Source organism: Leopardus geoffroyi, chromosome E3 (genome assembly GCF_018350155.1).
Source record: "Leopardus geoffroyi isolate Oge1 chromosome E3, O.geoffroyi_Oge1_pat1.0, whole genome shotgun sequence".
Classification (NCBI taxonomy): Eukaryota; Metazoa; Chordata; class Mammalia; order Carnivora; family Felidae; genus Leopardus; species Leopardus geoffroyi.
The window spans coordinates 1,271,120-1,294,912 of record NC_059340.1 but is presented as its reverse complement, the minus strand read 5'-3'; the positions used below and the strand labels follow the sequence as shown (position 1 = coordinate 1,294,912).

At 58.8% G+C, this 23,793-nt stretch overlaps 1 protein-coding gene across 3 annotated transcripts in view; it reads right to left on the bottom strand.

The window, feature by feature from the left end:
• ELFN1 (extracellular leucine rich repeat and fibronectin type III domain containing 1) overlaps nt 1-21,950 on the bottom strand; it is a 69,977-nt gene extending 48,027 nt beyond the window's left edge. The window contains exon 1 of one of the 3 annotated variants that reach the window (XM_045460147.1): nt 21,814-21,950. The gene's annotated coding sequence lies outside the window, so the exon portion shown is untranslated. Of the gene's footprint in view, nt 1-17,675; nt 17,782-18,254; nt 18,567-21,813 lie in introns of those variants that run through there. The other 2 variants (XM_045460149.1, XM_045460148.1) reach the window with 2 other exon arrangements.
• Between the last annotated feature and the right edge of the window lie 1,843 nt (nt 21,951-23,793).

Sequence of the window (23,793 nt, the reverse complement as noted above, 5' to 3'; positions counted from 1 at the left end):
GTAAAAACATACGGAGCAGGAGAAGATATTTACAAGCTACATAATCAAGAATGGAAGTGTTTATAGACATATAAAGAATTTCTCCAGGGGCGCCTGGGTGGCTCAGTCGGTGGAACGTCCGACTTCAGCTCAGGCCACGGTCTCGCAGTTTGTGAGTTTGGGCCCCGCATCAGGCTCTGCGCTGACAGCTCAGAGCCTGGAGCCTGCTTTGGATTCTGTCTCCTCTCTCTGCCCCTCCCCACTCGTGCTCTCTCTGTCTCTCAAAAAGAAATAAATGAAAAAAAAATTTAACCTTCAAAAAAAGAACTTCTACAAATGTATAAGAAAAAGACCTTTCAGTAGAAAAAAAATGGGTAAAGGTTTTGAGCAGATACATTAGAAAAGAGAATATCCAAATGGCCAATCTACTTATGAAAAGATGCTCGCCAGTAGGGCTAAAAGGTGGGGCACACTCCCATCAAAATCAGTACAGCCACTTTGGACAACTGTTTGGCGTTATCTACTAAAACCACACACAGGAACATCCCTGCTGGGGATCCATCCAACAGAAATGAGTGCATGTGTCCACCAAAAGGCATGTACAAGAATGTTCACAACAGCACTACCCATAAGCCCTGAGGTCTGGGAACACCCAAATGTCCATCAGTGGTAGAAAAGACCAACAGATACTCTAATCAACGTTTAACATAAACTACGTCTATAGCACCAACACTGAGGGACCTCACACATATTTTGTTGAACAAAAGAAGCCAGCCCCACGAGAACACTTATGGTGTGGTTCCACTCACGTAAAGCACAGAAATAGGAAAAAAACCATCTATGGAACTGAAAATCAGGAAAGTGTTTCCCTTTGACGAGGAAAGAGGAACGGTGATAACGGAGGCGGCAGAAGGGCTTGTGAGAGGCAGGTAACATCTCACTTCTTGACCTGGATGGTCCTTCCGTGAGTTCCACCCTGTGACAACTCGCGGAGTTTTTCGGAGTTTTCTTTTCAGAGGATAATGCCACGAGGGTGGACTTCTGGCATGCCATAGTAAAAAGGTCACCAAATCCTGTCACTGAAACAACTATAAAACTAGTCAAAATGATAAAAAATAACCATTTCAACATCCTCGAAACTGGCCAAAGGCATGTACGCATGAAAAACCGGTGAACTTTGAATAATGTGGAGTAAAGGTGGTGGTGTTGCCCGAAACTGCTCCCATCGCCCCACTCCCAGCTCAGCTGGTGCATCATCGTAACAGGGCAGCACAGGGCAGGGCAGGCCATGAAAACTAGCGGCTTCACTGCCAGAGGCTGACATGATTCAGAGCAGAAGACACAAAACTCACGATCAGCAGCAGCGGCGTCTGTAAGAAGTGGCGATCTCCATGGCAAGTGAACGGGGAAAGCCAGACATTCTATCGGGCAGAGGCTGTGATCCTGGCTCGGGCAGCAACAGACCAGGGAATTAGCTGGAAATGTGACAGAGACATGAAACATGATGGCCATCGTGATGGGCTGTAAGCTCTCCACGTGTGGCCAGCTGATGGGCAGGGCAGAGAGGGTCCAAGAAATTCACACATCTCTGGCTTACTGAGAGCCTGTGGACATACACAGAGGAGACATGAGATGTTCTGGCAGGAAGGAAATGCCAGGCAGGCTTGAAAACTGCCTGGCCTTAAAATGTGCTCCTCAGCCCACATGCAGATTCATCGGCAGACGGTGGAAGCCTGACAGGTTCCAGGTGTTTGCACACAACCTCTGACCAATCAATGCCTGACCACTAAGCTAAGCAGACACAGAGATGATCCTCAGGAAGCCAGAATTAAATATAAAAGCAGGGGTTTCTAAAGGGGAGGGGGACAAAACAGAAACATCAACAGTGACACATCAGAGGAAAATGGATTTCAACATTTCAGTCCAGAAGAGTTACTCAAAAACCAGTAAAAATAACAACTTGAGGGCAGGGGGTGGGAGATTAGAATCCAGAGCTGTTTCAAAATATTATCTACAATATCCATTTTCAACCCCAAATTGCAAAACATACAGAGAAATACGAAAGGGTAACTTGTACTCAGAATAAAAAGCGGTCGATAAAAATTGTCAATGAATGTCACAAGATGTTGCATACAGCAGACCAAGACTCCGAGGCAGTGATCATAAATCTGTTTTTAAAAAAGACAATTGAGGGGCGCCTGGGTGGCGCAGTCGGTTAAGCGTCCGACTTCAGCCAGGTCACGATCTCGCGGTCCGTGAGTTCGAGCCCCGTGTCGGGCTCTGGGCTGATGGCTCAGAGCCTGGAGCCTGTTTCCGATTCTGTGTCTCCCTCTCTCTCTGCCCCTCCCCCGTTCATGCTCTGTTTCTCTCTGTCCCAAAAATAAATAAACGTTGAAAAAAAAAATATTTAAAAAAGACAATTGTGTTTAATGAATTAAAGTATGACGACAATGACTCAAAACTAGAGAAATTCGAGGAAGGGAGAGAGTATTTTTAAAATGGAAATTCTGGAATTCAAAAGTATAATAACTGAAGTGAAAAATTCGTGAGAGGGGCTCAACAACAGATTTGAGACAGCAGAAGAAAGAGTTAACGACTCAAGCAGATCAAATGGAATTGTCCAACTTAAAGACAGAAAGAAAACGTAAGGAAGAAAAACGAATCAACGTGTGAGACAACATCAGAGACACCAACATCCATGTGACGGGAGAGGAAAGAGACAGGGACAGAGAGAGAGAGAATATTTGAAGAAATAATGGCTGAAATTTTCCCAAATTCGATGCAAAGCATGAATCTAACAAATGCAAGATCAGTGAAAACAAAATTCTCACATTTAGACACATCGTAATCAAACTGTTGAAAGACAAAGAGAAAATGGGAAAAAGGGATTCATCACGTGCAGGGTGAAGGCAGTGTGATTAATGGCTGACTTCTCATCTGAAATTATGGAGGTGAGAAGGCAGTGGGACAGCATTTTCAAAGGGCTGAAAGAAGAAATGTCAGCCAAGAATTCCATGTCCCATGAAACTACCCCTCAGAACCGAAGGCAAACTAAAGACATTCAAAGATAGACAAAGACTGGGAGAATGTGGCGAACCTCCTTCAGAAGACACACTAAAGGAAACCTTGTAGGCTCAAAGGAAACAATGCTGAGGAACTTCAAATCCACAGAAAGAAAGGAAGAGCACAGAAATGGTAAGTGTGGGGACAGACATAAACGTCTATAAGGGGCACCTGGCTGGCTCAGTTCGAGGAGTGTGTGGCTCTTGATTTCAGGGTGGTTGAGTCAAGGCTTACATTGTGCATAGAGATTCCTTAAATAAATAAAAAAGAGAGTCTATGAAGGTGCTTTTCTTCCTTAACTTCTTTTAAAAACATAAGATTATATGAAGCAATAACTGTAACACTAGACTCTTGGGGTTTAGCATATAGTAATGTAATACATATGACAATAGCATAAGGACAGAGGAGATAATGGGACTAGATTGGAGTAAAATTTCCATATTTCACTATCATTAGATTAGTGTTAATATACAATTATTTGCAATGAGTTAAGATGCATATTGCTACTCCCACACAACCACTAAGAAAACAAAGGAATATGGTTTAAAAAATTAACAAAGGAATCAACATCGTACACTGAAAGTATTTACCCAACACAAAAGAAGGCAACAAAGGAGAAAGAAGGAAAAAGAAAAGATGAGACATGTAGAAAACAAGAAAATAGTAACCATATCAAATTTTTAAAATACATTAAATGTAAATGGACTACACAGCCCAATCAAGAGGCAGAGATTGTTAGAATGGGTTAAAAGAACAAGATCCAAGTATATATTACCTAAAAGTGATGCACTTTGGCTTCAAGCATACAACTATGCTGAAAGCTAAAAGATGGGGAAATACATGCAAACAGTAACCTTACAGAGCTGGAGTAGGTAAATTAGAATTCGACAAAACAGACTTTAAGAAATATTGCCAGGGGGCGCCTGGGTGGCTCAGTCGGTTGGGCGTCCAACTTCGGCTCAGGTCATGATCTCGCGGTCTGTGAGTTTGAGCCCCGCTTCGGGCTCTGTGCTGACAGCTCGCGGCCCGAAGCCTGCTTCAGATTCTGTGTCTCCCTCTCTCTCTGCCCCTCCCATGCTCATGCTCTGTCTCTGTCTCTCAATAATAAATATTAAAAAATTTAAAAAAACAAATAAATAAATATTGCCAAAGCAAAGAGGGACATTTCATAATGATAGGCCCCTATCTCAGGAAGATGTAACAATTACACATGGACACCCCCATAACAAAAGGGCCCCAAGCTACATTAAGCAAAAATCGACAGAATTAAAAGGAGAAATAGACAATTCGACAATAGCTGCAGATTTCAATACTCCAGTCTCAATAAGTGACAGAACTAGACAGGAAACAAGCAAAGATACAGAAGATGAACAGCACTGTCACCAACTTGACCAAACTGACGTTTATAAAATATTCCATCCGGCAGAACAGACATTCTTTTTAAACACACATGGTTCATTCTCCAGGGCAGACATGTGCCAGGCTATGAGGCGAACCTCAGTAAACTTAAAATGAATGAAATCGTAGAAAGCATAGTCATCAATCACAACAGAATTGAAGAGAAATCAACAAAAGAAATAAATCTTGAGAAATGCCTCAAATATTTGGAAAGGAAACAACAGAGTTTTAAATAGGCCATGAGTCAAAAAAAAAAAAAAAGGAAATTAGAAAACGTCTTTACTTAAAACAAAACCAGAATGTATCAAACTCTATGAGATGCAGTTAAAAGCAGGGCTTCGTTTGAAATTTATAGCTTTCGGGGCGCCTGGGTGGCGCAGTCGGTTAAGCGTCCGACTTCAGCCAGGTCACGATCTCGCGCTCCGTGAGTTCGAGCCCCGCGTCGGGCTCTGGGCTGATGGCTCAGAGCCTGGAGCCTGCTTCCGATTCTGTGTCTCCCTCTCTCTGTGACCCTCTCCCGTTCATGCTCTGTCTCTCCCTGTCTCAAAAATAAATAAAACATTAAAAAAAAAATTAAAAAAAAAAAAAAAGAAAGAAATTTATAGCTTTCAATGCATATCAGAAAAGAAGACAAATCTTAGTAACCTAAGTTCTCACCTTAAGAAACTAGAAAAGCAGAGCAAACTCAACCCAAAGCAAGTAAAATAAAGAAAATAATAAAGATTACAGCTGTGGGGTGCCTGGGTGGTTCAGTTGGTTGAGTGTCTGACTTCAGCTCAGGTCATGATCTCATGGTTCAGTTCATGAGTTGAGCCCTGCATCGGGTTCTGTGCTGACAGCTCAGAGCCTGGAGCCTGTTTTGGATTCTGTGTCTCCCTCTCTCTCTCTGCCCCTTCTCCACTCATGCTCTGTCTCTCAAAAATAAACATTTAAAAAAATGCTTAAAAGATTAGAGCTGAGATTGGTGGAATAAACAACAGGAAAAAATAGAGAAAATCAATGAAACAAAAATTCAGTTATTTGAGAAAATCAACAAAAATGACAAACTTTTAGCTCGACTGACCAAGAACACAAAGGGAGAGAAGACACAAATGACTAAAATCAGTTATTAAAGAGGAAACACCACTACCAATCCTACAGAAATTAAAGGGAGTATAAGGGAATATTACGAACAATGTGATTCCAACAAACGAGACAATTTAGATGAAATAGACAACTTCCTAGAAAGACACAAATGATCAAAACTGATTCAAGAAAATGTGAATAGACTTACACCATTTTTAAATGAATAATTGAACATAGCCCCACAGAGAAGAGCCCGGGTCCAGATGGCTTTCGTGGTAAATTCTGTCAAATAGTTAAAGAAACAATACTGACATTTTACAAACTCTTTCAGAAAAGAAAGAGAAAAACTTCCTTACTCATTGTATGAGATTCTTCCTTGATGCCAAAACCAAAGACATCATTAGACAATAACAGACCAATATCCCTCATGGACACAGGTGCAAAAATCCTTCACAAACTGTAAGAAACCAAATCCAGTCACATCCAAAGAGGATTATACAAGTGGCACTTATCCCAGGAATACGCATTCGTGATAAAAACGCATAACAAATCAGGACGACAAGGGGCCTTCCCAACCCAAAAAGGCCATCTATGAAAACCACAGCTAACATCATACTTAACCGTGAGTGAAAAGACTGAATGCTTTCCCTCTACAGCCAGGAGCAAAGTGGCCTCTGCCATTCAGCATTATTCTGGAAGCTCCGGTAACTGCAGTAAGGCAAAAAAACAAAAAAACAAAAAAACAAAAAAAAGTAATAAAAGGAAACTAGTTTGAAAGGAAAGATGCAAATAAAACTCTCCTATTTGCAGATGACATGATCCTGTATGTAGAAAATCTAAGGAGTCCACAAAAGTCTACTGGAACTAGGTAACAATTAAATTTAGCAAGATTGTGGGATAAAAGATCAATACACCAAACTCAATTTTATTCCTGTGTACTAGCAACAAACAATCTGAAAATGAAATTAAGAAAATTATTCCATTCCCAATAGCATCAAAAACCATGCAGGAATAAATTTAACAAAAGAAATTTAATTAGCAAGACTTTCACATAGAAAAAAAAAAAATGCTAAGAGAAATTACAGACCTAAATTCATGGAGAGATATTCCATGTTCATGGATTGGAATACTTAATATTCCCAAACTGATCCATAAATTAAACACAAGCCCATCAAAATCCCAGCAGGTTCTTTTCTTTTCTTTTTTTTTAAGACACTGACCAGCTGATCCTAAAATTTACATGGAAGTACAAAGGAGTTAGAATAGCCAAAACAATTTTTCAAGAAGAAAAACAACTTTGGAGGACTTAACGCCACACACTTTAAAAACTCAGCGCAATCGGGGCGCCTGGGTGGCTCAGTTGGTTGGGCATCTGACTTCGGCTCAGGTCACGGGCTCTGTGCTGACAGCTCAGAGCCTGGAGCCTGCTTCAGATTCTGTGTCTCCCTCTCTCTCTCTGCCCCTCCCCCGCTCATATTCTGCCTCTCTGGGTCTCTCAGAAATGAATAAATGTTAAAAAAAAAAATGTTTTAACTTAGTGCAATGCTGCAGTAATCAAGACAGTATGGTTCAACAGACAAGTACATCAGTGCAATAGAAGTGAGAGCCCACAAGTAAACCCTTACCCTTCTGGTCCCCAGAAAACTTAACACAGAGAAGGCAATATTCAAAATATGGTACGGGGACAATTAGGTATCCATACACCAAGAACTGAACTTACACCCTTATATGCCGTGCCCAAACATCAGCTTAAAAACAGACCCAAATGCAAGACTATAAAACGTCTCAAAAAAGGCACAGAGGAAAATCTTTGTGACCTTGGCTTAAGCAAAAAATCCTTAAACACCAAAAACGTAAAAGAAACACCATAAAGGAAAAACAATGCACAAACCAGACTCTATTATAAAAACTCCTGTGCCCTAAAAAACACCTTTAAAAAAAATGAAAGACAAGCTATAGACAGACTAGCATAAGGTATTTGCAAATCATATTTCTTTTTTTTTTTTAATTTTTTTTATGTTTATTTATTTTTGAGACAGAGAGAGAGCATGAACGGGGGAGGGGCAGAGAGAGAGGGAGACACAGAATCGGAAGCAGGCTCCAGGCTCCGAGCCATCAGCCCAGAGCCCGACGTGGGGCTTGAACTCACGGACCGCGAGATCGTGACCTGGCTGAAGTCGGACGCTCAACCGACTGAGCCACCCAGGCGCCCCTGCAAATCACATTTCTGATAAATGACTTGTATCTAGAACGTATAAAGAATTCCCCCAATAATTCTGAATAGTTTTGAAACTCAGGAAGACAAATGAACCCCTGAACACGGTCAAAAGATTTGAATAGAAATTTTCATCGAAAAAGGAATGTGAATGCCTAACGAATGCATGAAGAAATGTTCAACTTCATCGATCATCAGGCCAGTTGAAACCACAGTGAGATACGCCCACCTGAATGTCCACAAGGGAAAGACCACCACGACCCTCACGCATCACTGCGGGAACATAACACGGGGCAGGCACTTTAGAAAATTCTTAAATTGCTAGCAATTTAAATACGAACTTACCGTACGACCACTGCGAGGACCCCGCCCAAGAGAAACAAACGCACACGTCCACACAAAGGCTCTATGCCGAAGTTCACGGCGGCCCCAAACCGCACCCCATCCAAATGCCCACGATTGGCGTCCGGGTACGTACAACTCGGTTCGGCGAAGAACGGAATCGTATCCAGACACAAAAGTAAGCAAGCTACCATCTCGGGCCACGGGATGCAGATGCTCGGAGGCGTTCTGCTGAGTGGAAGAAGCCACGCACAGGAAACCACGTGGGAAAGACCCAGAGAAGGGGCATCTCTAGAGAGAGCCCGTGGGTCGGTGCCGGGGGCAGGTGCACAGGCGGACCGGGGTCCTCTGGGGTGACGCGCACGTTCGACACTGGCTTGTCACCGGGTCCACAACTCCATAAACGCAGGGCAACCACTCAAGAGCACCCCCCGGGGGCGCGTGGACGTGTAATGGGCGTGCACACCTCCAACGTCACGGTAGGTGAATGCCCTCCGGGTCAAGCTGTCGTGGAACAGGGGAGGTGGGGAGGCACGCTTTGCACAACCCACCGCACCTCCGCTGGTCACGCCCTCTTTGCCACCTTGTTCTGAGAACAGCCTTCAGAATAACTTACAAGCCCCCAAGGCCATGGCCTCGCCACCGTCACCCCTAGGACTCCACACCCCACATGACCTAGGGATCATTTCCTGAGGACCTTGGGTACTCCCCCACAATCGAACTCCATGGCTGCCTCCCTCCCTGACTCCTGCCGACCATGCAGGACAAAGAACCCTGGGCAGGGGCAGACAGGGAGTGGCCTGGGCCCCACGAGCCCCTCACCCTCCACCCAAGGAAGGCAGGCTTCTCCCTCGGCCCCTCGTCCAGGGCAGACCCTGGTGCCTCTGCATCAAGGGCCAGCCCAGGTTGGCGACAGCCAGTGACACGCTCTCCCTCCTCAGGAAGGCTCGGCTCACCCATCTGTAAAATGGGCAGAGGGTTGCCTGGGGTGGGAGGGGCACCTGTCTGTGACAGGCAGATCCGGGCTCTGGCACTTGTAAGCGGTGAGCCCACACCGTCACGTCTCCGTGTCTCGGCCTGGTCGTCTGTGAAATGGGCACGCGGGGGAGTGCGAGGTCCTGCGGTTCCAGCAGGCCCCCTGGGACGGAGGTCGGGGCAGGCGGGCGGGACAGGAGCCTAGGGTCCCGAGCGGCGGGGGCTGCCCTCCAAGCCTGTTGCCCCTTCTGGAAGAGCACAGCTGCAACAGCCCCGAAGCTCTGATTCTGAAGCTCAGCCCGGCTTCCTTCTTCCCAAGAAGCACCCGTGCCTCCCATCACCTGTCCCCCAAAACGGCTCTTTCTCCCTGAATGTAGAATTTCCAGACATTTCTCCTCCCCAGAGGAGAGTGGGAGCTGGAAGGGCTGAATGGGATCCTGTCACCTCCTGGCTGTGGGACCACTGAGGGTTCAGGATCCCCCTCCCAGCCCCCCACCTTCTGCAGAGGTAAACAGGAGAGACCTCGGGCCCTCCGTGGATGGCGTGCCCCCCTCCAGAACAACCAGGCCCTCTGCCTGCACACCGTCCACCTGTCTGCCCGAGGGACCCCCGTGTGCCCGGAAGGGAAGCCCTCCTCCCCTCGGCTTCCCGAGGACCCTGTGAGGGCACAGCCGGGTGTGTGACCCCCGGGTCCGTGCAGCGGCTGGCACCGTGAAGGTGACCCCACAATGGAGCGAGCCCCCCCCCCCCCAGCCAGAAAGGAGGCTCCCACACAGGCGGCCCACAGGAGCCCTCCGCCAGCCCCCTGCCTGTCAGCACACAGGACACGACTGGGCGCGTGCGCCTGCTGAAGCACTCCCACAGGGGCGCACGAGGACACATCGAAGCACAAACACTGTGTTCGACTGCACCAGTGTGCGTGGCAGATGACGTGGCCGTGTGTGGCCGGACGTGTTCTCGAGGACATCAGAGCGCGTGCGGACGTGCAGAGATTCATCCAGGGGTCGGGCGTGACGTGCGTGTGTCACTTTAGAGTGCCCGGGCACAATGCCGGCTGGCGTGTTCGCACGTGTGCCTCAAAGAGGAGAGCGTGTGCTGTGCGTGCACAGGTATGACGGGTGCCATGGGTGCACGAGTGCGTGTGGGAGGCTGCACGGGCGCGTCCTGCAGGGGGCTGTTTGTCAGTGTGTGTGTGTGCGCGCGCGCGCGCACAGGCACGCACGCACTGGGGCCTGCCAGCGTGGCCGTCTTCCTGTCCTGGGCACAGCTGCCCGGTTCAGCCCCGACTCGCGTGGATTAAGGCCGGTGGAAACACTGGGTTTCTGGTGAGCTGTTTTTTCTAAAAAGCCGTCTCTGGCGAATCGCATTCCTTCAGACCTAGCATGTTCTTGCTCTGTGGGGACAGCATAATGAGGACACCAGAATAAGCCCGCGTCTGTCAGACGGCAGACGCCTCCCCGGCCCACGTCTCGCCCGCCGTCCGCCCCCCCCCGCCCCGGGCCCGTGGGGCTCACGCAGTCCAAACGGGGGGCCTCCGGGAGCCCCTGGGAGCGTTCACGCACCCTTCATTCTACAGCCTCGGTCTGCTCTACTGAATTTGCAAAAAATAAAAAAAAAGCAGACGACACGTTCATTTCATAGGAACGAAACACTCAGACAGAGGCCTCCGAGGTCGGAAGGTGCCCTTCGTCGGGGCCACAGCCGGTGCGCACTCCCGCCTCCGAGGGGGGAGGGCGGGGGCGCACACGTATGTGGCACACGCACACACGTGCACACATCCGCTCACTCCCAAGCTCAGACCCGAGCGGTGCGTCTCCCAGGGGAAGCCTGCCCGCCACCTGCCACGGATTCCCCGGGGCCCCACCTCCACCCAAGCACCCGAGGGCTCGGCGTGCCATGCGTACCGGGCTTCGTCACGGTCCCTTCTGGGGGGTTCCGGACATTTCTGAGACGCTAACGGGTGTCAAGGCGGAAACAGGACTTGCTTCCCACGACCCTGTTCTCTGCACAAACGCCTGCCTCGTTTCATCACGGACACAAGCGGAGGACAGGGTTCGCTTTGCACAACAGTTTTCTCTATAGGAAGGAAGCCCCAGGCGTTTGGGCAGCGTCAGACAGACGCAGCCTGTCCGTCCATCAGCAGCGCCGTCAGCCTGATTCGGGCCGCCCCCTCCCTCCCCGACGTCAGCCGAGACTCCCAGCCGGGTGCCCCATTCCCACTCATGCCCCCCCAAACCCTGCGTTCACCCCCAAACACAGGGATCCTTTAAACACACCAGCCAACCTCGTCACTCACGGCTCAAACCCCCCCCAAAAAGCTCCCCGAAGCAGAGAGAGTGAGATCTGGCTCTTCCCAAGCACGCCGCCACCCCCCCCCCACACCTGTCCGCCACCTCTCCCGCTGACCCCTCGCCCCCAGTGGCCGGCCACACTGGCCCCTTCGCCAGCACCCCCTGTCCCTGCCTCTGAGCACACAGGACCTCCCGAGGAAGCCAGGGCTGAGGGGCTAAGTGAGCTCCAGGCCACAGAACGGACAGCCCTGGGGACTCCACCAGACCGGCGACGGCTTTGTCGTCTACAGAACCTGCGTCCGTTCGGACTCGACCGCGGCTGGCCACCTACCCTGGCCCCCACTCCCGTTACAGAGAAACACCAGGCTCAGCGAAGGGAAGAAATCCGCCCCACCGTCGGGGCCTCCCGACCGGGACCTGTGGCACCCAGACCCGGCTCCCAGCCCCGACACCCCAGGATGGGGCTGTGCTGTGGGCCCATCTGGCAGATGAAAGCACTGAGGTTCAGCCACCCTCTGACCCTCAGCCAGGCCCTTCCAGAAGCTTCCACAGGGCTCTCGGACTCAGGGGACACCCCTCAGTGCAAACTGTGGAGGCCAAGCACAGGCTCCGGAGACACCTCTGGAGGCTCCCCGGCCCCTTGGGCTTCGGGGGCGGCGGCGGAGGGTGGGATGGTGGACGTGGCCTTCAGGGAGGAGCGGGGAACGGGGCGTCCACGCTTATGGGCGCTGCCAGGGCGCTGGGCCAACACCCCAGCCGCTGCTCGGGGCTCTGTGTTGCCGGCACAGGACAGGCACGGGACTCCCTGACCCCTGTCCCCTGGCCACGCAGCACAGCCTCCTCTCTGAGGCGCGCGCTGTGTGCCCAGGGGCCTGGAAAGCCCCCTTCCTAGACACGGTCCTCCGCCTGCCAGGGCCAGCGGGGCCCTCCTCAGGCTGGAGTGGGGGGCAGCGCGCGGCCACCTGCATTTGTGTCTCTGCGGTTATTAAATGAAAGAGAGCTGATGACAAGGAGGCGCCTGAGTTTGATCCTGCTAGAAATAAACCCAGAATCTGCTAGTACACACGAGAGGGCCTCCAGGATGCTGCTCATCCTCCAGGACCCCCACCCACAGGAGGACCCCCACCTGCGGGAGGACCGCCGCCCCATGGGAGGACCCTCACCCCATGGGAGGACCCCCCACCCCACAGGAGGACTGCCACACCACGGGAGGACCCTCCACCCCACGGAAGGATCGCCACCCCACGGGAGGACCCCCACCCCGTGGGAGGACTACCACCCCCCAGGAGGACCCTCACCCCATGGGAGGACCCCCGCCCGCGAGAGGACCCCTCACCCCACAGGAGGACTGCCACACCATGGGAGGACCCTCCACCCCACGAGAGAACCGCCGCCCACGGGAGGACCCCCGCCCACGGGAGGACCGCCGCCCCGTGGGAGGACCCTCACCCCATGGGAGGACCCCCGCCTGCGGGAGGACCCCCACCCCACGGAGGACCGCCACCCACAGGAGGACCCCCACCCACGGGAGGACTGCCACCCATGGTTGGACGCCACCCCGTGGGAGGACCGCCACCCCACGGGAGGACCCCCACCCCACGGGAGGACCCCCACCCCGTGGGAGGACTACCACCCCCAGGAGGACCCTCACCCCATGGGAGGACCCCCGCCCGCGAGAGGACCCCTCACCCCACAGGAGGACTGCCACACCACGGGAGGACCCCCACCCCACGGGAGGACCCTCCACCCCACGGAGGACCACCACCCACAGGAGGACCCCCACCCACGGGAGGACTGCCACCCATGGTTGGACGCCACCCCGTGGGAGGACCGCCACCCCACGGGAGGACCCTTGCCTGAGAGAGGACCCCCACCCCACGGGAGGATCACCGCCCACAGGAGGACCACCACCCCACGAGAGGATCCCCCCGCGAGAGGACCTCCACACACAGGAGGACCCCCACCCGCAAAAGGACTCCCATCCCACAGGAGGACCCCCACCCCGTGGGAGGACTGCCACCCATGGGAGGATCTCCACCCGCGAGAGGATCCCCACCCCACAGGAGGACCCCCGCCTGCGAGAGGACCCCCACCCCACGGGAGGACCATCACCCACGGGAGGACCACCACCCCATGGGAGGACCCCCCCGCGAGAGGACCCCCGCACACAGGAGGACCCCCACCCGCAAGAGGACTCCCATCCCACGGGAGGACTCCCACCGGACCCAGCAGGCCCCGTGCACATCCCCTGGGCGGGCACGGACCACCTGCCACCCGTGCCCGTCTGCAATGCCGTGGACGGCTGTCAGCCACCAGGGCTTCGTGAACACCCTTCCACACGCAGCCCCTGGAGGGGCAGAGACATGAGCTTCTGGGGGGGGCCTCAAGGGTGGCAGGCAGGGGCAGGGCATGGCTCGTGGGTCAGGCCGCTGTGCGCACACCCTCCCCCCCAACACCCAGGCTGCGGGCAGGGCCTCGGGGGCCCGTCTGTGAGGCAAGGAAGCTCCGCTCCCTCCAGGGCAGAGCAGGAGGCGGGGTGCAGGCCACGAGCACAGGAGCAGGGCCGCGCCTGGATGCTCCCGCCAGCTCTGACGCTGGCTTGCCACACTATCTGGGCCTCAGTCTCCCCATCTGTTAAATGGAGGGGTTGAACCAGAGGCCCTGTGGACTGCAATGGACGCCTACTGATGGCCGGCAGCCAAACAGTCCTCAGGCTACGCCCCCCACCCTCTTCGTCCTTCGCATGGACGCCCAGACCGGACTCTCTCTACACCCCAACCTGGTCTGGGGATGCTGAGGCATTACAGATGCAGAGGCCAACCCCTGAGTCTGTGGGAGGCTGTCCCCAGGCCACAAGGGGGGGTCCTACCCTTAATGCCCGGCTGCCTGTCGAAGCCCCTCTCCCAGCCCTGCCCACCGCTTCCCCCAAAGGCCTCTGAGCCCGCCCCTTCCTTCTGGATCATCCAAACACTGCCCACCCTTTAAGGACTGGCCCGACCCCTCCTCTGGGAGCCCCCCGACCTGGGGCAGAACAGCCCCCCAAGGAGGAGCTGGGGGCCAGCTCCTGGAGGAGGAAAACCCCGAAGGCAGGATTGGCCATAAATCCTGAGAAACTAAGGCTCATTGTCAGGCAGGAAGGGAGGCGACCGGACAGGGCTGAGTCAGAGACGGCACCACGGAACAGCCCCAGGGTCGCGGGGGCCGCCAACGAAAGGCCTGAGTGTGGCCTTGGTCCCAGTGCTCAGATGCTGGGCCAGCCTCTGTGACTCAGTCTCCCCACTGCTCCTTATCCCCCAGAGCAGGGAGCCCAGGTTTGGCCTGTTTTTGACCCTAAGAAGGCTGTCAACCCTCCTGGGCCCTTGCTGCCCTGGGCCTCCGTTCTCGCTTTGCCTCCAAGCCTGAGGCCAGCCTGGAGAAGGCCGGCACCTGTTTCCAGCTCCCAGGAGGCCCCAGCTGTGCCCCCACCCCCTGGACACAAGCTCCACCAATGCCAGAGCCTCATCGCAATCTTGTCCCGAGGCTCCGGGCAGAGCGCGCAGTAGGTCCTCGATATGCTTGCTGAATACACCTTCAGGCATTCTTCCAGCTCGAATGGCCAGAGGTCTTGGTTCCTGCCCCCATATGGCCACTGGGTCCCCAGGATGGTCCCTCTAACCCCTCCTCTGCCCCAGGAGAGCTTGGCAAAGCCAGCCAGACTCCGGCAGGTAGTGTGGAGGGCGACGGACAGGAAGGCCCAGGGAAAGGAGCCGAGTGCCCACAGCTTCCTGCTCCCCTCCAGGGCCACCGGCTGGTGCAAGGTGCATGGGGGTGGGGGTGCACCCAGGGAACAGGTGCCCCAGCAGCAGACGTGGTGCCTGCCTGGTAGGACTTGAACCAACGCACAGGTACAGGACCCCCTTGCCCCCTCTCTGCCCCCACTCACTGTGCACCCTCAGACAAGCCTGCCCTCAGTCTCCCCAAATGCACAGCAGGTGCTGGGAGGGAGGACAGCACAGTCCCTTCCATATCAGGGCTCCGGTCCCCCGCGTGGGCGGCACCATCGGCCACGGACCGAGGCCAGTCGACACCGGAGCCCCTGTTGGAAGCAATCGGAATCCACGACAGACAACAAGATGGGAAGGGCGCTGTGGGGGGGTGCGGCGGGGACCGCGGAGATGACAAATGTATCCAATGTCCGCGGCAACGCCACCATCCGCTCCAGGTTCATGCCCGGAAATTTACGGCCCCGTCACCTGGCCCTGGAGATCTATGTGCTGTCTGTCACTCACAGGCATCCTTCCTCCCTCGCCCTCCCTCCACATGTATCACCCGCCAGCCAGCCACCCACCCACCCGCGGGGCGTCGACAGGGTCTGCCTGTCTGTTTCCTGCCGGGATATGCGAACGCCCCACGTCCAAGCACCTCCGCTCACAAATTTCCCTGCTGCTACGGCATCCTCAGAAACAGGGTCGTCTGCTCGTGGGCACTGGGCGCCTGAGGAGGAAGGGACAGCTAGGTGGGGGGGTGGGGGCTCTGACCCAGGAGGATTTGAGGAAGAGGGCTTCTGGAGTGTTTAGAAAATCCCACTGAAATCTAGAACGGTCCATGTGTGTGTGGTGTGTGTGCTAGGGACACGCAGATGTGGGACCCAGGCAGACGCTCCCTTTTTACTCCATCTGAGCCACAGACTCTCGGCCTCACTAATTTTTCTCTCCCAAAACAGGTGATGCCGACAAGGAGGCACCCGGGGTCCAAGGATTCCAATCCCAGAGTCTAAGAGAACGGCTGCCAACCTAAGCTCCGGCCCCGGGCTCTGCTGAGAACCCCGGCCGCCTGTGTCTCAGGGGGAGGTCCGTGGGGGGTGAGAGAGCGGAGCTTTCCCTGGAGAGGGTCCTCCCGTGCGGGGAGGGCATGGCTGCCAACCTGACCTGGAGGTCGTCTGCCCACCGGGAGGCGTTCAGACCTCCCCCTGCACGTGCCCAGGAAGATGAGGGACTAAAGTGCGGGCTGGGGTCCTGGCCCGTTTCCAGACCCCTAAATGCAGAAGAAAGGTGGGCATTTCCTCCCGCCAAACCCCACCGTCTGGAGTTTGTGCTTCCAGCTCCGGGTAGTCCTCTTGCGACAAAGTGGGGCACAAACCCGGCGTGGGGCTTATGATTCTGTCCCCCCAAGGCTGTTCAGCTAAAAGCTGAACGCTGCCCAGACCCAGGGCTGGGGAGGAGGCCAGGGGGCCGGCCAGGTGGTCAGAGTCTCTGAGGCTCCGAACAACGCGGCCCCATTTTCTCCGTTCCTCTCAGGGCTGGGCAGAGGCTAGGGGTCTTTTTGGAGATGGCCCCTGTGAAAGGTTTGCCGACCGTAAGTCCCTGCACTCTGCACACTTCGAAAGCTCCTGTTCCTGAGGCTCACAGGATCTAAGATCCTGGGAATACCTTCTACACCGCCTCCAGCCCGATAAAGCAGACACAGCTGTATCCAAGCAAGGGCTCCATGATGCAAGCGCCCAGAGAAGACGCTCACACCTGAGGCTTTGCCGGGCGGTGCAAACCTGGCTTGGTCTTCCAGGCCCGGAGGAAAGGCCTCCAGGGGCCCCCCAGGGCTAAGCCTTCGCCGTGGTGTTTCCTCCATAAAGTATATGTTATCATCATGCCCCCATTGTACAGATGTTAAAACTGAGGATCCGGAGGTTATCTGCCCCGAGATCGCGCAGCTGACGCCAGAGGCGGTCGGGGTCCGTGTCCGAGGAGACCCTGGGCTGCAAGCAGGCGACAGGCGTCTGTTAAAGGATTCCAAGGGGACTCCTGTCTTTGCAGGCGGATTGGGGCATGGAGGCTCAGCACCACTCCCCCAAAAGACACGGCTATGAAAACGGGTCCAAGGTCGGGGGTCCACCAAGTTCAGAGCAAAGGCCCCCACCCCCACGCCAGGGCTTCAACTCCCCGGCCCCTCCCCCGAGGGTGGCCGGACCGTCCCGGAGCAGAACGAGGAGGCGCGCGACGCCGGGCCCGGGAGGGCAGACGGGGCAGGGCTGGGGGGGGGGGGGGGGTCTCAGAGGGTCGGCCGCTGGGAGCAGCGGCTCTGGGGCGCAGGACCCGGCGCGGACCGAGAAGGGGACCGCCGAGGGGAGGGAGGGCTGGGGAAGGGGCGAGGCCACGCAAGCGAGCAGGGGTGCGACGGGCAGAGCGAGCGGGGACGGCGGCCGGACCCCAACCCGGACCCCCGCGCCAAGTTCCTCCAACTTTGCCCGCCGCGCCCCGAGGGCGCACGGGGCCGAAGGCGCAGGGGCAGCGCGCGGGGTCCGGCGGGGTCCCGCGCCCCCCAGGCTGGGCGCGCGCCGTGCTCGGCCTCGGGCTCCGGGGCGCCGCGCTTACCTGCCGCCGGGCCGCGTTCCCGGGCTGCGCCCGCCGCCGCCGCCGCCGCCGCCGCCGCCGTCCTCCAGGCTCTAACTTCGCTCCGGGGATTGAGATTCCTCCCCAGCTTCGCCCATCGATCCGCGCGCGGCCCCGCCCCGCGCTCCCCCCGCCCCGCCCGCGCCCGACGCGAGTCCGGCTCCGAGCCCGCGCCCGCCCCGCTCCCCTCCCTCCCTCCCGGCCGCCGGGAGGGGGGCGGGGGACGGGAGAGGCGGGAGGGCTGCTTTCCTCGCCGTCCCCTCCTGCCCTTCCTCCCACATCCAGGTGCGGGTGGGGGCGGGGGGCGGCGCTCGGGTCAGGGGGGCGCGCGGAAGCCGGTGCCTGCCCGAGCCACCCGCGACCCCCACCACACGACGCAAAGCCCAGGTGTTCTCAGGACCCGGGTGGGCCCGTCGGTCCGGCCCTCGTCGAGGAGGCGGACCTGGAGGCACAGAACACGGCGCGGGGGGCGGGGGTGGGGGGGGGTGGGGGGGCGGAAGGGACAGGTAGGGCCGCCGCCCCTCCTCCCCGGTCCTGGCTCCCCTTCCTTCCCTTACTCACCCCCACCTCTGGGATGACTCCGGGGTTCTCGCACTCTCTTCCCGTTTAGTTTGACCCTCACAACCTGCGTGTGTTAGACCCTCCTCCCGCAGATCACAGCCAGGGAAACTGAGTCAAGAGAAGCACGGACGTTTGCCCCATGCCTCACAGCCCATCCAGAGCAGGGGCCGAGGGGGCACTCTCGATCCCCAGGATGGAGCCTCCTGACCCCTGCCGGCTCCTTGCTCCAGCCGGGCAGGCCTGGGCATAACCCCTCGATCAGCCAGGTTCCCAGCTCAGGGCCTTGCTCGCCTCCCCGCACAGCCTGGTCGGTCCTCACCCCCCCCCCCAACACACACACACACCGCAGGCGCCCGCGCCCCCTCCCCGCTTCCTGTCCCCCGCCTGCCTCTGATTCCCGGCCTCAGTACCCCCAGCACGCTCTCCGCTCCCCGCCAGCAGCTGGGCAATTCACCAAGCATACAAAAGAGTTGACTCAATTCAAAGGCAGCAAATCAAGATAAATCCTATAGTGTGTGGGGACCGGAGAGAGAATGTGAATGAACGTCCACAGCACAAGCAAGTCCTATATGGACTGGCCAGCCCCCAGCCCCAGCCCCGTCCGGGCACAGAAGGCTGACCAGGAAGCACAGGGAGGGTTCTGAGCTGCCCTCCCCCTGCCAGGCTGGAATTTAGGAAAATTTAGGAATTTCGTGCTTTGGGGCCCTCTCTTGCCTGTCTGCTGGGGCTCCTTTGAGGGTGCGGTGCAGGGCGAGAGCTGGTGTGCCCCCCACAGTTATCTACAAGTACCGGGCGCAGACAGAGACAGCTCCAGGGTCAGGGGGGAGGCACAGGGAAGAAGGCTGTTGGGCCATCTGGGGCATCTGGGCTGTACGTGGCCTTTCTCTGGGGCAGCCCCCTACCCACACCCCTGTCCCAGCCGGTGCAGGCCAAGGTGTATCACCACGTAGGTACTCCAAGCCTCAGATACGCCAGGCCTGGGCACAGGGGACAGAGAGGATGGTGACAAGTCTCCCCTCGCCTTCAGAAGGCCTCCAGCTGCAGCTTGGAATGGGGCAAGACCGGTCCTCTCTCAGAGGCGACTCGGGTCACTCTTGGTAGGTCCCAGAAAGCCACCTTCCAGCCTCTGGCCTCGCTCTGCCCGGAAAATGCTCAGTAGTGACCGAGATCCCCGAGCGGCTTTTCCTAGGCAACCCCCTGCCAGAGGTGACTGGCTCCCTCCCTTTCTCACTTCCCCCAGACCCTTGCTGGCCGACCACCTCCGCCCTGGAAGGATGGAGTGGATGCACGTCTCCAGCATGCCAGGGACTGTGCTAGGCGCCTGGCCACAGTTAGATCCCGACCTTCTCATGGCTCGCCTGTTCCAAGGGATGTGAGCCCATTTCTGCAGCATGTAAGCCGAGGCCAGAGGCCACAGCACGCCCTGTACCTGCACTGGCCAACCCCGAGGCAGGTATCTGGCCTCCCAGGGTAGGGGCTCTGCCGAGGGGCTCAGAGGCCAACTGCGGGGGGCAGGGTAGAAGTCCTCAAGGGAAGGTCCCCACAATCGGAGGATCTGTGGGCAGGCGCAGGGATCCAAGCACAGAGTTGGGGGGAGCAGGGGATTGGAGACGGAGCCGAAGGGCCGGCTTTGGGGTCCTTGTTATCGCGCCCCCCCCCCCCCCCGCCCCAGCAGCCCGAGCAGAGGCTGCGCCTTCCAGCTGCGACCTGTCCTCGAGTCTCGGCTGGGTCGCCCCTCCCCCGTGGCCGCGCCGCTAGGCGGTCTGCGTGTAAGTCATTAAATCTGTTTCAGAGAGACGCCGGCGCCGCCGCGAGGACATCTGTCGGGGACCCAGTGCTGCGATCCACGCCCCCTGCCCCACCCCCAGACCCAGAGCAGGGAAAAGGATGCGACACCGCGCTCAACAGAGCTGTGAGACTGCTTGAGCGCAGCACGCGAGAGCGCTGGAAGGCGTTGGGGTCCCCGAGTTAAGGGAGGGGGCGGGGCGGCGGCCAGCCCTGGGGGACAAAGACCCCCAAGCCGCTTGGGAGCTGGGCTCCGCAGATGGGCAGACGGGAAGAAGTATTCCATATTCCCCGCCCCCCAGACCCTCAAATGCACTCCAGCTTGGATCCGAGTGTTGGGATAAGGTGGGAGGAGGAAACGGAATCCTCCTGGGCCTTCGGGTTGCGTGAAGGCGACGCTGGAAGGGAGGCCACCAGGACATCGCCTCCTCCCTGCACATGCGGTTGTAGCTACACCCCAAAACCCTCTCCGGAGCTCCGCGAGTCCCCTCGGCTCTCCACATCTCCCCAGGGTTGCCGGCGGCGGCCCCTCACTCGGGGGTGGCGACCTGCCCGCAGGGGTGGGCCAAGGTGTTGCGCGCTTGTGTGTGTGCGTTGGGAGGAAGAGACGCTGACGGGAGGAAATCCCCGCTCATCCCTGGCAGGCTGGCCCCAGGAACCCCACACCCGTTCAGCGGAGGAGGACTCGCTTGGGGAATGTGCGCCCATCGCGCCAATCTGGCCCCGACCCCCGGACTGACAGGGCGGCCACAGGCCACACCGTGCAATTTGGGACGAGAAAAAGTTGGGGGGGGGCGACACCCCGAGGCCGGGATGGAAAGAGTGGGAGGAGAGCGGGGAGGGGGGCGTGGAGGGTAGAGCGACAGGATAGGGACGCCGAGAGCTGGGAAGGGAGCCAGTTCGGGGCCTGGGGTCCCGCCCCACCCCGCAGCCAAGCCCAGCTTCGCAGCTCCCCGGGCCTGGAAAGGTTCGGGTCACAGGAGCCTATTAATAGCCGCGAACCGGGTCCTTCCCGCGGGCTCGGCATCTACGGGCAGGGCCAGGCAAACGGAGTGTGTGTGTGTGTGGGGCGGGGGGGTCCTGCAACACCCCCTCCAGGGCTCCAGAGGCGCAGGGCGCAGCGCTGCTTCCCCATCCTGCCTGCGCGGAGGCTAGGCGCCCTCCGTCTACTCCTTGCCCGCCCTCTACTCTAAGATGGGGCTCCAGGTTGGGGAGGGGCAGTCCCCGGGCCAACTTGGGGCGCCCCGGCTACCACCACGCACTCGCAGGCAAGACCACTCCGTCCCCCCCTCCCCGTCCCTGCCCAGCCCGCCCTTCGCTCTCACAGCGCTCAGGAAAGTTTCGGGGTCCCCGAGGCGCCTCCTAGCCCGAGGGGTCCGGAGTCCCGGGCCTTCGGGCCGCGGCGTCGGGGAGGGAAGTTTGTCCGGCCGGCGCCCGGCGACCGCTAACTTCGGGTGCGCCCGACTCGGAGCCCTGGGTGTGGGGGGTGCCCCGAAACCGCGGACTCAACGCGCCGCAACCGAAGCCACACGGGCGGGGGGGAGTCGGCCCCGGCGCGGACGCCCCGGACAGGGCGCGGGGGGCCGGAGCGGCCAGGGCGCTGAGAGCCGCGGGGGGACCCCGCGCCCGCCCCCACCGCCGCCGGGGAGAGCCTCCTCCCCGCCTGCCCCAGGGGCGGGGACCCGCCAGCTCCGCGGCTGCGGCAGAGGGGACCCCCGCCCCCGCAGCCCCCGCAGCCCCCGCGCAGCTCCCTCCCCCACCGGCCCCCTCCTACCTGGGCCCGTGTGCGGGCCGGGGGCTGGCGCCACCGTCGCGGGCGAGCGGAGCGCGCGCGCCCAGATCCCCGGAGCGCGGCGGCGGCGGCGGCGGCGGCGGCGGCTTCCCCTCCTTCCTCCTCCTCTTCCTCCGCCGGGCTCGCTGGCTCCAGACAGATCTCCTCCCCCTCGCGCCCTGCCCGCCCCTCCCGGAGCCCGCCGGGCTGGGCTCGGCCTGCGACCGGGAGCGGAGCGGAGCCGGCGGGAGCCGGGCTGCGGCGCTCACTGCGTCAAGCGCGGGGCGAGCGCGGGGCGGCGGCGGGGACCGCGCGCTGCGAGCCCGGGGCCGGCCGGGCAGGCGGGGCGGCTCGGGCTCGGGCTCGGGCTCCGGCTCCGGCTCCGGCTCGGGCGCGGTGTCGGCGGCCGCGGCAGCGCCGAGGTTGTAGCACATTCTTTCTGAGCGTGATCGAAGGTTTCCTGTAGGAGCCGGAGCGGGGAGGGCTGGAGGAGGGGCGGGGGACGCGGGCGGGGGCGGCCGGAGGGCGGGCGGCGGCCTGGCTCCGCACGTCGGTGGACGGGGGGTGTCCGGAGGTGGCCTCGGGAGGGGAAGTTGGACCGCGGGGGCGGCGAGGGGAGCCGGGAGGCAGCCTCGCCCTTTCCTCGGGGTCCGCCCCGCGCGCCCCCGCCGCCGCCCCAGGCCACCGTTTGGAGCAGAAGCCCCCGAGGTCTAGGAGACGAGACTTTGGGAGGCGACGGGAGGTGGGCACCTGAGGCGGGGGTGTGCACGCGCGTGCGGACACGGCCGTGTGCACACACACCCGCGAGCCGCGTGAAAGTTGACCTGAAGTCAGACCCTGTGTGGGCGCGCGCGTCCGCGAGTGCAAACGCACAGCCCTCAGGGGCGCGCGTATCCGGGGACGAGGAGGGCTCGGCACGTGGGGGGCGGGGGTGAGGGGGTGGTCCGGCCCTCGGGCACTCGCCCTCCCCCAGATCGTTGACACCCCCACCCCCACCCCCACCCCGCCCCTTGCTCGCCACCCCCTTCGGCTGCGGAGAGGGTGGGGGCGTGGGATCAGCCAGGCCCCTTCCGATTCCCCGAACGTTCCGTTTGGCGGACTCCCCTCCCACCGATCCCCCTTCCCCTTCCTTCGTCTCCCGAATCCCCGGGGATCCGAAATCCCTCGGCCGGCCTCTACACCGGGTTCTAAAGCCGCAGCGCCCTAGACGCCCCGCACCCGCACCCAGCGGCCACACCGCCCGCCGGCGGCTCCCACTGCCCACCGCCCCTGCCCCGGCATGCGGCTGGCGCGGTGGGTAAAAATCCCAAACCAGGCTCAAGAGCGCCCCCGCCCGGCACGGCCTGCGCGCCGCTTTCCGAGCCGCCGCGTTGGAACTGCGGAGTGGGTGGGTGCCCTGGCGGGCGCGGGGCGCGACCCCCGGATCCCGCCCCCCGCGCTGCGCCCCTGCCGCCGGGTCCTGCCCCCGCCAGCGAAGGGAGGCCGAGGCGGCTGGGTGGGCTGCGCACCTGGGAGCGCGCGCGCCGCAAAGGGGAGGGGGCTGCAGGAGGGCGACGGAGTTTGCCCTGGGGTGCCCTTCCCTCCCGGAGGAGGCCCCGGGCCGGCGGAAGTGGCGCGTGAGGCTTCGAGCCGCCGAACCGAAGGCTGTCCCGCCCGAGGACGGGCGCTGCGCTCTGGTCCCCGGTCCGGTCCGGCGGCCTCTCCGCAGCCCATAAACTCCATCCAGCCCGCGGCGCCCAGCGCCCACCCTCCGCGCTCCTCCCAACCCTCCCTCCGCCCTCCCCGCCAAATTTGGTGTCCCTGCAGGCGAGCGGGGAACCGATACACCTAAGGGGGACGGTGGTGGAGGAGATGACACCACCTTTCCCCTGGACTCCTGGGCCAGAGGAGGACGGTCAGGGACGGAGCCGCTGTCTGGGACTGTGCCGTCCTTGAGTCCGTGCGCAGGGGCACTCAGACCTTCTGGGGACGGGAGGTGGGGCA